Source organism: Crinia signifera, chromosome 8 (genome assembly GCF_055691185.1).
Source record: "Crinia signifera chromosome 8, ASM5569118v1, whole genome shotgun sequence".
Classification (NCBI taxonomy): domain Eukaryota; kingdom Metazoa; phylum Chordata; class Amphibia; order Anura; family Myobatrachidae; genus Crinia; species Crinia signifera.
The window spans coordinates 129,903,897-129,920,939 of NC_139224.1; positions in this window are offsets into that span (position 1 = coordinate 129,903,897).

Sequence of the window (17,043 nt, forward strand, 5' to 3'; positions counted from 1 at the left end):
AAAAAAACTGCTGATGAGGCAAAGGCAACAGAAATTTGATCCAAAAAAAAAAATTAGATCTACCCTGTGCCAAAAATGCTGATCAGTGATGTACGTCACTGATCAGCGCTTAGCGGGCACAGGACACCCACAAAAGCACCGTGGGTGTAAAAACAATTTAAAAAAAAAAAAAAACCACAGCACTCTCCAAAAAAAAAAAAAAAACTGCTGATGAGGCAAAGGAAACAGAAATTTGATAAAAAAAAAAATTAGATCTACCCTGTGCCAAAAATGCTGATCAGTGATGTACGTCACTGATCAGCGCTCAGCGGGCACAGGACACCCACAAAAGCGTGGGTGTAAAAACAATTTAAAAAAAAAAAACCACAGCACTCTCCAAAAAAAAAAACTGCTGATCAGTGATGCAACACTGATTAGCAGTGAGGGGCAGCAGGCACACAACTGTGGGTGCAACCTGACAGGTTATATATATATAAAAAAAAAAAACCCTGCACCCCAAAAAAGGTGCTGATCAGTTAGTTTATACTAATCAGCACAAAAGGGGGGCAGCAGGGGGCAGCAGATACAAAATTATAGCACACAATTTAAATCTCTGACACAATGACGCTGCTGCAGCAGCAGCAGCACAAGCACCAGGAAGTCACAGCACGAGCTGGCAGCACGGATGCCACCAACGCTGATCAGGTCAGTATAGGGCACAGATGGGCACGGAGACCGCTCTGCACACTGTTCCTGACCGGAATGGCGGCTGCAGGGCTGTCTGCGTTATCTTATTTGAGGTGTAATGGCTGTGATTGGTCCGTCGGTCCGACGGACCAATCACAGCCTTTGGGGGCAGGTGGGGTGACCACCAGTGACACCCTTACACCCGGTGGTGATTGGTGCTGTACTTAACAGCACCAATCACCACCGATCCCTGTGTCACCGGCGAACGTTATTCGCCGGTACACAGAAAACGCTGTAATTGGCTGTTCACATTGAACAGCCAATCACAGCGATCGCCGATGGGCGGGGGCATCGCTGCCCCCCCTGGGCAATGAGGGAAGATGTCTGCTGTCAGGGACAGCAGACATCGTCCCTCTGTCACCGCGTCTATAGACGCGGTGACAGTTAAATGGCATGATGTGCATTTATGCCATGTGTCGGGAAGTACATCCCGACCATGACGTAAATGTACGTCAAATGTCGGGAAGGGGTTAAACATTTTTACATGTTTTGTATGCTGGATGGATTCCATTTGTTTTTACTTCCTGTGACTGAGTCTGGACTGGCTTCCCCCTTTGGGTGGATTGGGATGTAAAAGAAACCTTTCCATGCACATAGGGCAATTGCTGAAGGTGAGCATATACATAAGGGGACGGGGAACCTCTGATGCTTTATATCTGATGTGATTGGAGAGTTATAAAGATACCTTTACAGGCACATAGGGCCTGTTTAACAGGCCAGTAAGCAGAATAACCTGTGAATCTACCTTATGTTTTTATATTGAATCATTAGCTCATCAATGCTTTTCATGGTACTCTTTACCTAGAACGGCGCCCATCCCGGCCATCGTGGGCATCGCATGTACAAAAAAATCGCATGCGACCGACGCGATGACCGCGATTTCCCATAGGGAACAATGTTAAATGTCCCAATTGACCCGATTTTCCTGTTCAATGTCCCAATTGACCCGATTTTCCATAGGGAACAATGTTAAATGGCCCACAGAGGCCAAATAGGCACCCTGAAGTGTGAAATGGCCCCCCCAATTGTTAACACAACCCCACGATCAACGTCAACCTGAAGCGTGGCGAGTGCAGCGAGCCCACCGAGGGGCGGCGGTACGCGTCCTACGACCTTTTCATACCCCCACTATCCACGTCGGCGTGGAGCTGAGAATAGAAAGTGTGGCGAGCGCAGCAAGCCCCGCGAGGGGCCGCGGACACCTTCACAGGTATACGCGTCCCCTCGCGGGCTTCACAGCTGTCCGCTGCGCTCGCCGCGCTTTGGGCTCGCCACACTTTCTATTCTCAACTCCACGCCGACGTGGATAGTGGGGTTATGAAAAGGTCGTAGGACGCGTACCGCCGCCCCTCGCGGGCTCGCTGCGCTCGCCATGCTTCGGGTTGACGTTCATCGTGGGGTGGCCCATTTCACACTTCAGGGTGCCTATTTGGCCTCTGTGGGACATTTAACATTGTTCCCTATGGAAAATCGGGTCAATTGGGACATTGAACAGGAAAATTGGGTCAATTGGGACATTTAACATTGTTCCCTATGGGAAATCGCGGTCATCGTGTCGGTCGCATCGCATGCAATTTTTTTGTACATGCGATGCCCACGATGGCCGCGATGGGTGCTGTTCTAGGTAAAGAGTACCATAAAAAGCATTGATGAGCTAATGATTCAATATAAAAACATGCGATTTTTTTGGTCGCATCCGATGCGACTGACGCGATTTTTTTTCCCTAACGATGCCCACGATCAAAATCGTGGGTGCCGTTCTAGGTAAAGAGTACCCTTTTTATTTACTCTATTTTGCATCAATGCTTTTAAGTTTCTCTATTTTGCTCGAGTAAGCAAATTAACAGTGGAGAAAACATCATTACAACCAGCAGGAGTGAACAACACACCTTTATTGTAGAGACAGCACATCATTGTCCACCACTGTTGTGTATTGTGTGTATTGAAAGTGGGGTTGGTATCCCAAGGTTGGACATGGTGTTGCAGTCAGGTTTGGCGCGGTGATACCATTGCTAACAACCAAGAGACAGCGGGGGGTTAGGTAGAGAAAGGGGAGTCAGGCAGAGAGAGAGAGGGGTGGCTAAGGCAGAGAGAGGGATGAGGGGTCAGGCAGAGAGAGATGTGAGAGAGGGAGTTCAGTCAGAGAGAGATAGGTAGTAAGGTAGAGAGAGGGGTGTCAGGCAAAGAGAGAGAGACAGAGAGGGGGCTAAGGCAGAGACAGATGGGGTAAGGTAGAGAGAGGGGAGTCAGGCAGAGAGAAAGAGACAGACAGAGAGGGGGCTAAGGCAGAGAGAGAGGGATGAGGGGTTAGGCATATAGAGAGGGGGGTGAGGCAGAGAACAAGGGGGGGTCAGGCAGAGAGGAGTGAGAGATGGGTCATTTAGGTAACGCGCATGTATAGCTCCCGGCAACCAGCAGCCCCCTGACCTTAGCGACACCGCTGGAGCCGAGGTGCCAGGAGCCGCGGGAACAGCCATGCCTCTGCTACCTTCCAGGCCTCCTGCCCGCCATCCCATCATGGAGCCGGGGGCTGCAGGTTTGAAGTTTCACTGGACAGACGCTAGCTCTGCAGATCCGGTGGCTGTCTATCACCACCTGCTTAGGCGGTGATAGACAGCCGCCGGCGCTGCAGAGCTAGAGGCTGTCAGGGGGCTGTCGCGGACTGGGAAAACACAGTGATCGAGGGATGTGCCTAGTGACAGAGCAATGTGCCCCTTCAAGGCTTAGCGCCCGGCGGCTGGAGCCTCCTTTGTTTCCCGGAGTTCCGCCACTGTGCAGAATATAGTCCAGTAACTTACAAATGTCCATTTGTTAATTACAGCTAAGCAGATGAGCAATGTAGCGATGCATAAACTACCTACATAAGTTTATCCACTAGGTTGAGAAGTTAATATTGAATGTGATTTATCAAAATGACAGCTTCAATTAAAAAATAAACACATTTTATAAGAACAATAAACTAGGATTCACCTGGCAGTACATTGACTTTACACAGGTGGATAAAGTACATAACAGTTGCTATAAATGAGAGGTAGTGGAACATTAAATAAGAAGTGAATACAATAGCTGCCCGGGGCATAAACTCCTACACTCAATGTTGGCAGTATTAGGAGGCTGAGTACTACCTGTGCGCAGTCTGACATTCCCAAGTCACCTGTGAGCAGTAGGTCATTATAGAGATGTACTGTAATAGACAGACTCTGAGGTCCAAGGAAAATAGTGGGACCACTGATACAACTCCGTTATCTCTGAGGGCCCAAAGCAATCTGTTTCTATGGTCATACTCTGGTGTTAGTAGAGGACTAATGGAGTAATACAGATGGGTTTGGGTTCTTAGGTTGATCCATATTTTGCCAACATGCTTTGGGTCGACCACTGAAGGTCAATATGGCTTAGGTCAAACATAAAATAGGTTGACATAGCTAAGGGGACAGGGTTGGAAGAACTGCACAAGCATTAGGTCGACAATTGGAAGGTCAACAGGCAAAAAAGGTCAGCAGTGCTAAGTAAGCCCAGACTCACTTAGCGCTGTGAAGGCTGTGTGGAGAAGGAGGCCGCTGATGATGTCATCAGCCCTCCCTCCCAATAACGGTGTTGGCAGTACAGGGAGGTTGTGGTATCTTCATTGTGTGTGTTTGGGGGGGGGACAACTGTGTCGGCAGTGCAGGAATGCCAGCAATGTCCTTAGTTTGGAATTGCTGGCTGTGTCGGCAGTGTGGGATGATAGCAGTGTCCTCAGAGCAGCGATTGCCGGCTGTGTGTGGATGTTGGCATTGTCAGCAGTGTTTGGGGAAGCTGGCAGTGTCCTCAGAGCAGGGGTTGCCATAAGGAAGGATTTGATGGTTTGTCACTGTGGATACTGGGTGCCCTCCTTATAAATGAATAAAAGATCCGACTTCCAATTCCGGAACCCCAGAACAAAAGGACACTAGGCGGCAATCCTCAGACTTCAATTTATATTCAATGTGCAGTATTCAAATGCCATCACAAGCTGTTTCAAGGCACACAAGCCTTTTCATCAGGTTTTGCACCAATCCAGCCCTATTCATTTTAAGAGGGGAACTCCCATTTAGGCTATTGATCCATAGGAAGGTCTCTTTACCGCGTACCCAGGCTATTTATCCGTAGGAAGGCCTGACTGATGTGTGACCAGGCTAGTTATCCATAGGAAGGCCTGACCAAAGTGGGACCACGGCTATTGATCCGTAGGAAGGCTGGGTAGTCCATTAGAGACACCATACCTGGGGAGTTGTACATTCATTCCTGTGCACAGGCCGAGTCCTAGATTCAGGTTCAGGACAGTAATCGGATACCGGTACCTTTTGGGGGCACCCATTATTAGGCATTATATATGTATTTTGGTTGATAGGATAAGTCAGGAAGGAAGAGGTTCTCCAGGGCTATTTCCCTGATTGCTTGATAGGTTAAAGGCAAACTCAGTGTTAGTTAAATCCGTACTAGTTATCCGGTTAATATAGCCCAATTTATGCCAAGATTCTGATTTAGGCTAAAGTGTGCTAGATAGGACACCATTGTCTTCTTGAGTCTTGTATGCTACAATATTTACTACTGTTACGGTAATTTGCAGGGCTGACCTTATGGAAACCATTCAATTGTAGGCCTGTAAGGTGAAAGCTGTTTTCTTTGCTTAATGGTAAGCAATAAAAAATCAACCTTGTTCAACTGCATCTGTCTCCGTAAACCCATTGTGTACCAATACCCTGGAGTAAAAGATCCTACCCAGACCATGTATATCACACAAGCACAGAGTTCTGTGATGGCAATGAAAAAGCGATGTTAGTAGCCACAAAGGTTATCAATCATCTCCATTATAATGCTGTGTTAGTATACTTATTTGTTGGTAGAGTTTAGTAGCAGGCAATGCAATTAAGCCAGAGATAGAGATAGGGGTATTTTTGTATTCCACACGCTGGGCAGCTGTAGGCATCTCCATAGGCTGGTTCCCAGCTGCTGGTGCCTCTTTCATGATGTAGCCTTGTCTGGAATGCGCAGCCCTGGACTCAAGCATTTCCCGGTTGGTGGTGCTGTGTAAAACGGATAATGAAACCTGTATGACGCGTTTCCTTGCTTCCTCACCAATAGGCGGCTTCCTCAGGTACAGCTCCTAAAATAATAAAGCACATAATTCTGGTTGACTTGCAAAGCTGTGAATTTCACAGCCGTGCAAGTCTAACAAACGCCACCCACAACCCGCACGGCCACCCGCCCCTCGCACCCTGCGATCTTCCGCAGGCATGTGAAAGGATGTTTTGCATAAACATCCATTAACAGCTTGCATATGAGGAGGAAATCATTCGATAGTCGCTGACCATAAAATGATTTCTTCAGCGCTTGCATATCTAAGACACCACTTTGGTTTCTTAGGTCTGCGGGTGCCCTGTGCAGAAAGAGAGCGGGCAGCTGACATCTGCTGATGTCAGGTGCCTGCCCCCCCGAACCCACGTCATCCCCAACTTTACACTGGAATGCCCAGAATTTTCATGGGTATATTAAAGTACATATAATAAATTCATTTAAAATTCCACATAATCACTTTGACAATAACTGTCTATATGAGGTACCGTAGTGCTCAAGCTTTTTGTTAGTATAGCAAGAAAACAACTGATGTTAGTTCTCCTTGAATTAATTTGTTAGTATGTCCAAATTTTAACTCTGTAGCTCCATTTGAAATATACAGCATCGGATAATCTTATTGTGGCAGGCAAAAGAGTCCTGAGATCGGGGGATGCCAGTGGGACTGCACCTACAGTGCACATGCGCTGTGTGTAAGGCGCTGCCAGCACACCAGTAGTTAGGGCCCTGCCTTTAACAGCCCTCTGCCATCTCTCCGCACAGCTGTCACCAGTTGCCTGCCAGTATACAGCCACCTGCCATCTCCCATCACCAGTTACCTGCCAATATACAGCCCCTGCCATCTCCCTTCACCGCTGGCATTAGTTCCCTGCCAGGAAAATGCCCTCTAGCATCTCCCCTCACAGCTGTTGATAGTTGCCTGTCAAGATACAGCTCCCAGCCATCTCCCTTTGCAGCTGTCACTAGTTGCCAGCCACAATACAGCTTCTGCTATCTCTCCTCACAGCTGATGCTAGATGCCTGCCAGGATGCCGCTCCCTGCCAGCTGTCGCTAGATGCCTGCCAGTATACCGCCCCCTGACCTCTCCCCTCACAGCTGGCACTACTTGCCTGCCAGGAAACAGCCCCTGTCATATCCCCTCGCAGCTGCCACTAACTTCCAGCAACAATACAGCCCCTGCCATCTCCCATCACTGCTGTCACCAGTTGCCTTCTAGTATACAGCCTCCAGCCATCTCCCCTCACCACTGTCACTAGTTGCCTGCAAGGATACAGCCCCCTGCCATCTCCCCTCACAGCTGTCACTAGTTGCCTGCCAGAACACAGCCCCCTGTCACTTTCCCTCACAACTGTCACCATTTATCTGCCAGTATACAGCCCCTGCCGTCTCTCCAGGGCCACGAGAGATATGCCGGGCCCCGGTAATATTTTGGGGGCATGACCTAATTGCGGGAGGTGTGGCCACCTCCCCGAGATTAGGCAATGCCCCAAAAATGTTTAGGGAGGTTGGAAAAACACTCTAAAGTTAAAGGGGAAGTTTTACTGTCATTGCCCCCCTCAGCAATAGCAGTTGCCACTAGTTGCCTGCCAGGATACAGCCCCCTGCCATCTCTCCTCACAGCTGTCACTAGTTGCCTACCAGGATACAGCCACCTGCCATCTCCCCTCACAGCTGTCACTAGTTTCCTACCAGGATACAGCCCCCTGCCATCTCTCCTCACAGCTGTCACTAGTTGCCTACCAGGATACAGCCCCCTGCTATCTCCCCTTACAGCTGGCACTAGTTGCCTGCTAGGATAAAGCCCCTGTGATCTCCCCTCAAAGCTGTCACCATTTATCTGCCAGTATACAGCCCCTTGCCATCTCCCTTCACAGCTGTCAGCTGAGCTGTCTACTTGCCTTCCAGGATACAGACCCCTGCCATCTCCTCTTACGGCTGTCACGTTTTCTGCCAGGATACAGACCATCTCCATTCACAGCTGTCCCTACTTGCCTGCCAGGATATAGCCCCCTGGCATCTCTATTCCTCCCAACTTTGACGAGGGAGAAGGAGGAAAACTGGTGTGCACCAAAGGTGCCAAAAATTGCGGGCATGGACTAGCAGAAAGGGGCATGGTCTATGCTTGTGCTGCTCAAGCAAGGCCACGCCCCTGGTTTTGACACTGTAAGGGTATGTGTCTTGGTTGAAGATTCAGATGGGGTCGTGTGATGCACAGGGACTGGAGACGAGGCAGTAGCAGTAGGGTTAAAACAAGCGGGTTTAATAAATGATGTCATACAGGGACTCAAATACTTCTTTGAGATAAAGGCAGGCAAAATAATAATAATGAGTAGCAATGATGAGGAATATCCAGATAACAATGATGAGGAATATCCAGAGTACAATGATGAGGAATGGCTGAGACCTGAGGATGCTGGAGACAGATTCTTGGAAGATCCAGGAGCGGGACCGGAGTTAGGAATCCAGGAGGGAGCACCCAAGAGTACCAGGGAGAAGCTGGCAACCAGCGTGACTGGAATGAGCGATGGGGTCAAATAGCCAATAGCAAGCTGACAGGCACAGCGGGAATAGTAAGGGCACAATGAGTCAGGAGCCTTCCAGGAAGTGCACGGCACAGAGGACTCTTTGCACTGACACTGAGCTACCTAGGCAGATCCCCTTTATGCAAAGAGGGCGGCTGCCATTGGCTGTCACAGTGAAACAGGTGAGAAAACCTGACCTGGCCCAATCCCCTGTTTGCCCTCAAGAAAGATGGCGGAGCTGGCCTCCCGCCATCTATAGCCTTAGAGCAGGACCATGCTGCAGATTCCCATGCTGCCTTCCAACACTGCCGGACCTCTGCCTGCCGTCTCACCTGACATGGAGGGCGACACACGCCAGCCAGCGGCGGACACGGTCGGGGGAGTACAGTACCCGCCGTGTACCACCGTTGCGGCATGTGACAGGTATGAATAGACACTATGGGCCTTATTCTGGTTGACTCTCTCAGATACACATTCGCACATATCTGTGTGTATGTCTTGCTCACGCGGTTGATGAGCGAAAGCACGCCCACAAAACAACTGCACATGTTCAGTTGGTCAAACAAGCAAAGGGGAGTGGCGTGTCAATGCATGTACGCTGCCATGCTCGTATGGTTCTCTGGCCGAGCACTTGGAGTTTCAGCATGTGGGCAGTCGGACGGCCTGCAGAACAGCTTCTGTGGGTGTTTTAGACGCATTATTACAAATTTACTCAGAAGTAATTTCCAAGCCATTAAGCAATTACCCTGAAATGATGTGTATATATATATATATATATATATATATATATATATATATATATTATGGTGATATTGGTGGCACTTGCAGAATACCAATAAACTGATTCAGAGGGCTCAGATTAGTTCATAACGTTTCGGTTTTTATTAACCGTCTTCTGAAGACGGTTAATAAAAACCGAAACGTTATGAACTAATCTGAGCTCTCTGAGTCAGTTTATTGGTATTATGCGAGTGCCGCCAATATCACCAAATTGTACTATTGCTACCCAGCTCTGGAGGGCACCGAGCATGTTGCCTATGGTTTCTATTTGGAGTGCCGACCATCCCATACCTTCTATATATATAGATATATACACATACGCATGTATATATATATATATATATATATATATATATATATATATACGTATATATGTATGTATGTGTGTATATCTCTTATATATTTGGCTACATCTGTCACTCAAAGTGTGTCTGGAGCTGTAACGCTGGGTTGTGGACTTCCATCTCAATTTATGATTGTCATCACCTGTTTTAAACAGGGTAATTGATAAGAAAGGTGTTTAAGCACAGGTGATGGTAATCCATAAATTAAGAAGAAAGTCCAGAAACAGAGCAATGTGTCCCTCCTGGAGAGGGTCATGTTGGGAGGTATGCATCTCCCTCCCCCCCCCCCCATTCACGGCATCCCCACGATTAAATGGCACATGCAAAACACTGACATGGCTATGGTCGACAATGAAAAAGGTTGACAAGATTTATTTTTCACTTTTTCAACGTTTTTTATATTCATTCTCATGTGTCGACATGGACACCAATGAAGTGCCACACTTATGTCAACATTTACATGTGTTGACCTTTCTGTGTTGATTTTTTCTTGTGGCAATTCGCGGCACCCCCCCGCGACCCCCCTCCCGCGATTTGCAGCACACCCCCCGCAATTCGCGGCACCCCCGGTGACTCCCGCGATTCGCGGCCCCACCCCGTGACACCCCCTCTCCTGCGATTCGCGGCACCCCGTGACCCCCCCTCCCACGATTCGCGCCAACCCCCCGGGCCCCCCCTCCCGCGGTTCACGGTGCCCCCCACGACCCCCCCTACCGCGATTCCCCACCCCTGACCCCCCCTCCTGTCATTGCGGCAACCCCCCGCCCCCGCGACCCACCCTCCCGCGATTCACTGCAACCCCCCGCGCCCCCCCTCCCACAATTCGCGGCACCCACACACCCCCCCGCGACCCCCCCTCTCGCAATTCACGGCATACACCCACGACCCCTCCTCCCGTGATTCGCGGACACCCCTCACCTCCTCCCTCCCCCCCACCCCCGAGCGCGATTCACGGCAACCCCAGGATTAAATGGCACATTCAAAACACTGGCACGGCTATGGTCGACAATGAAAAAGGTTGACATGAGTTTTTGAAGATTTATTTTTCTTTTTTTTTATGTTTTCATATTCATTCTCATGTGTCGACATGGACACCGATGAAGTGCCACACTTATGTCAACATTTACATGTGTTGAACTTTCTGTGTTGATTTTTTCTTGTGGCGATTCGCGGCAACCCCCGCGACCCCCCTCCCGCGATTTGCAGCACACCCCCCGCAATTCGCGGCACCCCAGGTGACTCCCGCGATTCGCAGCCCCACCCCGTGACACCCCCCCTCCTGCGATTCGCGGCACCCCGCGACCCCCCCCTCCCACGATTCGCGCCAACCCCCCGGGCCCCCCCTCCCGCGGTTCACGATACCCCCCACGACCCCCCCTACTGCGATTCCCCACCCATGACCCCCCCTCCTGTCATTGCGGCAACCCCCCGCCCCCGCGACCCACCCTCCCGCGATTCACTGCAACCCCCCACGCACCCCCTCCCACAATTCGCGGCACCCACACCCCCCCCCCCGCGACCCCCCCTCCCGCAATTCACGGCATCCACCCATGGCAGCACCACCCCTAAGCCCCTCTTTAGTCCCCCGTATACTCACACACCCCTATCACTACCCAGCTTCCTGCTCTCCTGAACCGTAACTTCCACCACTGGGGAGTCGCTGACAATGTTTTGCCCACATGCCCCTATCATGCCTCATAGCCCAGCCTCCTGCTCTCATGCACCCTAACTCCCACCCAGTAGGAGGAGACACTGACTCAGGGCCACCGTCCTGTACTCCTGTGCTGCCACGCTGGACCCTCACCCACTGGCAGAAGCTGCACTGTGTCTCCCACCCTCCTCTTTAGTCCCCCTTATGCCCACACACCCCTATCACTACCCAGCCTCCTGTTTTCCTGTGTCGTGACCTCCGCCAGTGGGGAGCCGCTGACTCAGAAACACCCTACTATACTATTGCACACACACACCTAAACAACATGCACACAGCCCCCACACCCACAAATGTCACTGTACCATCCACACTATCAATTTACATCTTACTCTGTAACCGCTTTTTAATTAAACAAAACAATACACACCCCTTCCAAATCATATGCTCTCTATTTAACACATTTCACCTATAACTCAAGTTGCAATACAGGCCATCTTACATACAATTCTAACCATCTTTCTCATATGCAAATGTTCACAAATTAAGGGGGCGCAGCCCCTTACGACGGTGTGAAGAGCGCCCGTAGGGCGCGATGAATCACCTAGTATATATATATATATATATATATATATATATATATATATATATATATACACTGTATGCGTATACACATACCTAGAAATCATCCGAGTTGACAGGTGACAGTTCTCCCTCATTGCGGCGCTGCTTGTTTCCTGTGCTCACAGCGCCAAGAGTGCAGGGCTTTCTTTTTCGGCTTGGGGGGGAGGTGAAAGGGGTGGGGAGGGGAGTCAGAGGGGAGCTGGAGGTAATTGCTGAGACCCGGTCATCGGGTCCGCGGACAGCAGCGGTTTTTGCCCTCTGATGCCGGGCACAGCAAGGAGAGAAGGGAGCGGGTTGGCAGGGCGGGGGGAGGTGATTGCCGGAGTGACATTACTATGCACTCTGACCTCTGACGCCGGGCACAGCAGGGAGCGAGGAAGCAGGCGGGCAGGGCGGGGGGAGGTGATTGCCGGAGGGACATTACTATGCACTCTGACCTCTGACGCCGGGCACAGCAGGGAGCGAGGTAGCGGGCGAGTGGGGGGGGGGGGGGGGGTTTGATTGCCGGAGTGACACCACAGGGAGCGAGCGAGTAGGGCGGGGGGGAAGCCGGTGTCAGGGGTAACGGCTCCGGCGCCAGGTGATAATTCTGCGCCTGGAGCTTGTGCTCCACCGGCTCCACCCTAGCTACGCCTCTGACCTTACAAATACATTGTGGACACCTACACCTGGAGCCTGTTTCCTATAACAAGGAGAAAACAGTATCCCCTGAAAAGGGAAGAACTAGAGAGCTCGGATAAAGGAGAGGGTGCCTATATGAACTCCCATGTAAAGAGACTGATTACATCTATACGGGACTGGTAAATATTGCTCAATTTACAGCCTCAATAGTTGAAATATTGCCTGTTACATGTTGTGTGTCTTGTGTGTCTCATTTGAGTGTGATTATATATGTATTGTATATTTTATTGTGATATTTGGTGTATTTTTAATACAAGAAGGATTTATTCCATTTATTGACTCACTAAAAATAGTATATTGCAGTGGTTCCCAAACTGTGTGCCGTGGCTCCCTGGGGTGCCTCAGGACACTTGCAGGGGTGCCACGGGTTGGTGGTCCTGGACCGATTTTAATTAATTATGATCAATTACTTTTGGACAAAACCAGTGCTGGTGGCTGCCTATCTCTTATATATTTGGCTACATCTGTCACTCAAAGTGTGTCTGGAGCTGTAACGCTGGGTTGTGGACTTCCATCTCAATTTATGATTGTCATCACCTGTTTTAAACAGGGTAATTGATAAGAAAGGTGTTTAAGCACAGGTGATGGTAATCCATAAATTAAGAAGAAAGTCCAGAAACAGAGCAATGTGTCCCTCCTGGAGAGGGTCATGTTGGGAGGTATGCATCTCCCTCCCCCCCCCCCCCCATTCACGGCATCCCCACGATTAAATGGCACATGCAAAACACTGACATGGCTATGGTCGACAATGAAAAAGGTTGACAAGATTTATTTTTCACTTTTTCAACGTTTTTTATATTCATTCTCATGTGTCGACATGGACACCAATGAAGTGCCACACTTATGTCAACATTTACATGTGTTGACCTTTCTGTGTTGATTTTTTCTTGTGGCAATTCGCGGCACCCCCCCGCGACCCCCCTCCCGCGATTTGCAGCACACCCCCCGCAATTCGCGGCACCCCCGGTGACTCCCGCGATTCGCGGCCCCACCCCGTGACACCCCCTCTCCTGCGATTCGCGGCACCCCGTGACCCCCCCTCCCACGATTCGCGCCAACCCCCCGGGCCCCCCCTCCCGCGGTTCACGGTGCCCCCCACGACCCCCCCTACCGCGATTCCCCACCCCTGACCCCCCCTCCTGTCATTGCGGCAACCCCCCGCCCCCGCGACCCACCCTCCCGCGATTCACTGCAACCCCCCGCGCCCCCCCTCCCACAATTCGCGGCACCCACACACCCCCCCGCGACCCCCCCTCTCGCAATTCACGGCATACACCCACGACCCCTCCTCCCGTGATTCGCGGACACCCCTCACCTCCTCCCTCCCCCCCACCCCCGAGCGCGATTCACGGCAACCCCAGGATTAAATGGCACATTCAAAACACTGGCCACGGCTATGGTCGACAATGAAAAAGGTTGACATGAGTTTTTGAAGATTTATTTTTCTTTTTTTTTATGTTTTCATATTCATTCTCATGTGTCGACATGGACACCGATGAAGTGCCACACTTATGTCAACATTTACATGTGTTGAACTTTCTGTGTTGATTTTTTCTTGTGGCGATTCGCGGCAACCCCCGCGACCCCCCTCCCGCGATTTGCAGCACACCCCCCGCAATTCGCGGCACCCCAGGTGACTCCCGCGATTCGCAGCCCCACCCCGTGACACCCCCCCTCCTGCGATTCGCGGCACCCCGCGACCCCCCCTCCCACGATTCGCGCCAACCCCCCGGGCCCCCCCTCCCGCGGTTCACGATACCCCCCACGACCCCCCCTACTGCGATTCCCCACCCATGACCCCCCCTCCTGTCATTGCGGCAACCCCCCGCCCCCGCGACCCACCCTCCCGCGATTCACTGCAACCCCCCACGCACCCCCTCCCACAATTCGCGGCACCCACACCCCCCCCCCGCGACCCCCCCTCCCGCAATTCACGGCATCCACCCATGGCAGCACCACCCCTAAGCCCCTCTTTAGTCCCCCGTATACTCACACACCCCTATCACTACCCAGCTTCCTGCTCTCCTGAACCGTAACTTCCACCACTGGGGAGTCGCTGACAATGTTTTGCCCACATGCCCCTATCATGCCTCATAGCCCAGCCTCCTGCTCTCATGCACCCTAACTCCCACCCAGTAGGAGGAGACACTGACTCAGGGCCACCGTCCTGTACTCCTGTGCTGCCACGCTGGACCCTCACCCACTGGCAGAAGCTGCACTGTGTCTCCCACCCTCCTCTTTAGTCCCCCTTATGCCCACACACCCCTATCACTACCCAGCCTCCTGTTTTCCTGTGTCGTGACCTCCGCCAGTGGGGAGCCGCTGACTCAGAAACACCCTACTATACTATTGCACACACACACCTAAACAACATGCACACAGCCCCCACACCCACAAATGTCACTGTACCATCCACACTATCAATTTACATCTTACTCTGTAACCGCTTTTTAATTAAACAAAACAATACACACCCCTTCCAAATCATATGCTCTCTATTTAACACATTTCACCTATAACTCAAGTTGCAATACAGGCCATCTTACATACAATTCTAACCATCTTTCTCATATGCAAATGTTCACAAATTAAGGGGGCGCAGCCCCTTACGACGGTGTGAAGAGCGCCCGTAGGGCGCGATGAATCACCTAGTCATAAAATATTTGTACAATCAGAAGCAGATCATGCCCTTTAACACATAACTGAACCTAAGAAGCACATATAAACACAATCTACTTCATTTTATATAATGTTTGGGTGCCTAGGGGTGCCGTGGGAAAATTATTATACTGTAGGGTGCCGTGATTGGAAAAGGATTGGGAACCCCTGGTATATTGAGTGGAGCAGCGCCATCTGGTGGTGATAATATTTATCACCACATACCACTTTTTGTTCCTACACACGGAGGTACACATTCCCTCTGCTTGAGTGGCTGCAGCTTCACTTAATTAAATAAAGTATCTGGTCCCCCCCAGTAGAACCAGCACTACTGTGTGACCTGGTCACTCCTTTTCTTGTAATTAATGTTAATTGTTTGTGTTTTGAATGTGTGATTTCTTACAATAACATACCTCCCAACTGTCCCTCTAGACGCAGTCCCGCTGCGGGGGGGGGGGGGCCAGTTGGGAGTCCCGTCCCCCCCCAATCTCACAGAATAGACACAGCGTCTATTCATGGCCGAAAACGAGGGCGCGACCTAATTTGCATAAGCTGCACCCTCATTTGCATATACCACGCCCCCTTTTGGGCGTCCCTATTCTTATCTTCACAAAGTTGGGAGGTATGCAATAACTGCCAATGTCTGTATTATTTTTATTAAAATAATTGGTAATTTATATAGGTGCTATTAATGGGGTTTAGTTAGTTATTTGTCTAGGTTTAAATGTGTTCACCCCATAATGTGTTATGCATTACTACACTTAATATAGTTTGACCCCACTGTCTCCCATGAAAGTGTTGACTGTATACAATGCTACAGTATATACAATACTATTCCTGCAATCATAATCAGGCAGCCAATGTTTTGTTTACATGTGGGTACTTCTAAATTTACCAACAGCATTGCATATGTGTTAAGTGTAAAATTTAACAAAAAATGTGTGCCCATGTGTTTTGTTGTGCTTTTAAGCACTGTATGGTGTATGCATTGTTTACATTCTATCATTGTCAATATGTCTTCCTTAAGGTGAGTACACACGGGTGCAATTTCATGTAAAATCGCTGGGAATATGGTCGCTGAGCGACCATATTGCCAGTGATTTGGAGCGCAGCTGGCGATATATCGCCAGCTGCGTGCTCCTGTGTGCACTGCCTAATGGTCGCTGGTCGCAGGAGCATGCTCCTGCGACCAGCGGCTTTCCCCGGCGATCGCTGTACCGGGAGGTCAGCGCCGGGGAGATCAGCGTTGATCTCCCTAGCCCCGTGCCGCTGATCCCTCCCTCCTTCCATCAAAGTGACAGCAGCAACGTCTGCTGCTGCTGAGCTCCCCCTCCGCCCCGTAGCAGTGTCTCCTTTTCATCACTGATGAAAAGGAGACACTGAGCAATATGATTGCTGGGGATATATTGCTAGCAATATATCCCCAGCAATCATATTACCCCGTGTGTACAGAGCATTACTCTACAGCACATAAATTCATACAATCACACAAGTCTACATGTTGCTAATTACCAAGGCCATACAAATATGTGAAAATATTTTCAGAAATCACAGACAAATTCTAACTTTCAACAAAATTTTATTTTTAACATACAGTAAAGATAAAAAATTTTTTTTAGAACAGGAGGTCGTGCAGGATGGCGACACACTCTGCTGCCTTGGCCAAATGGGCATGTAATTGGCCCAGGGTGTCCCGAAGCAACTCTTTGGTGTCTGGCAAGTCTTTTGGGATGTGATAAAAATGTGTTATTTTTATTTTAAAATCAGCACATGTTAATACACACAATAAAAATATAAAGTAAGTTACATTTCAACACAAAACTAATTTCTCAACAGGATTGAAGACGGGAGTAGGCAAGGTTTGGGGCAGCTGTCTCCATTCCTTCTTTGTCCTCCTCCTTCTCCTCAGTCTCCATCCTCCTTTGTTGGTGTGCCCTTGCGAGTGCTGTGTGAGTGTTTTTGATT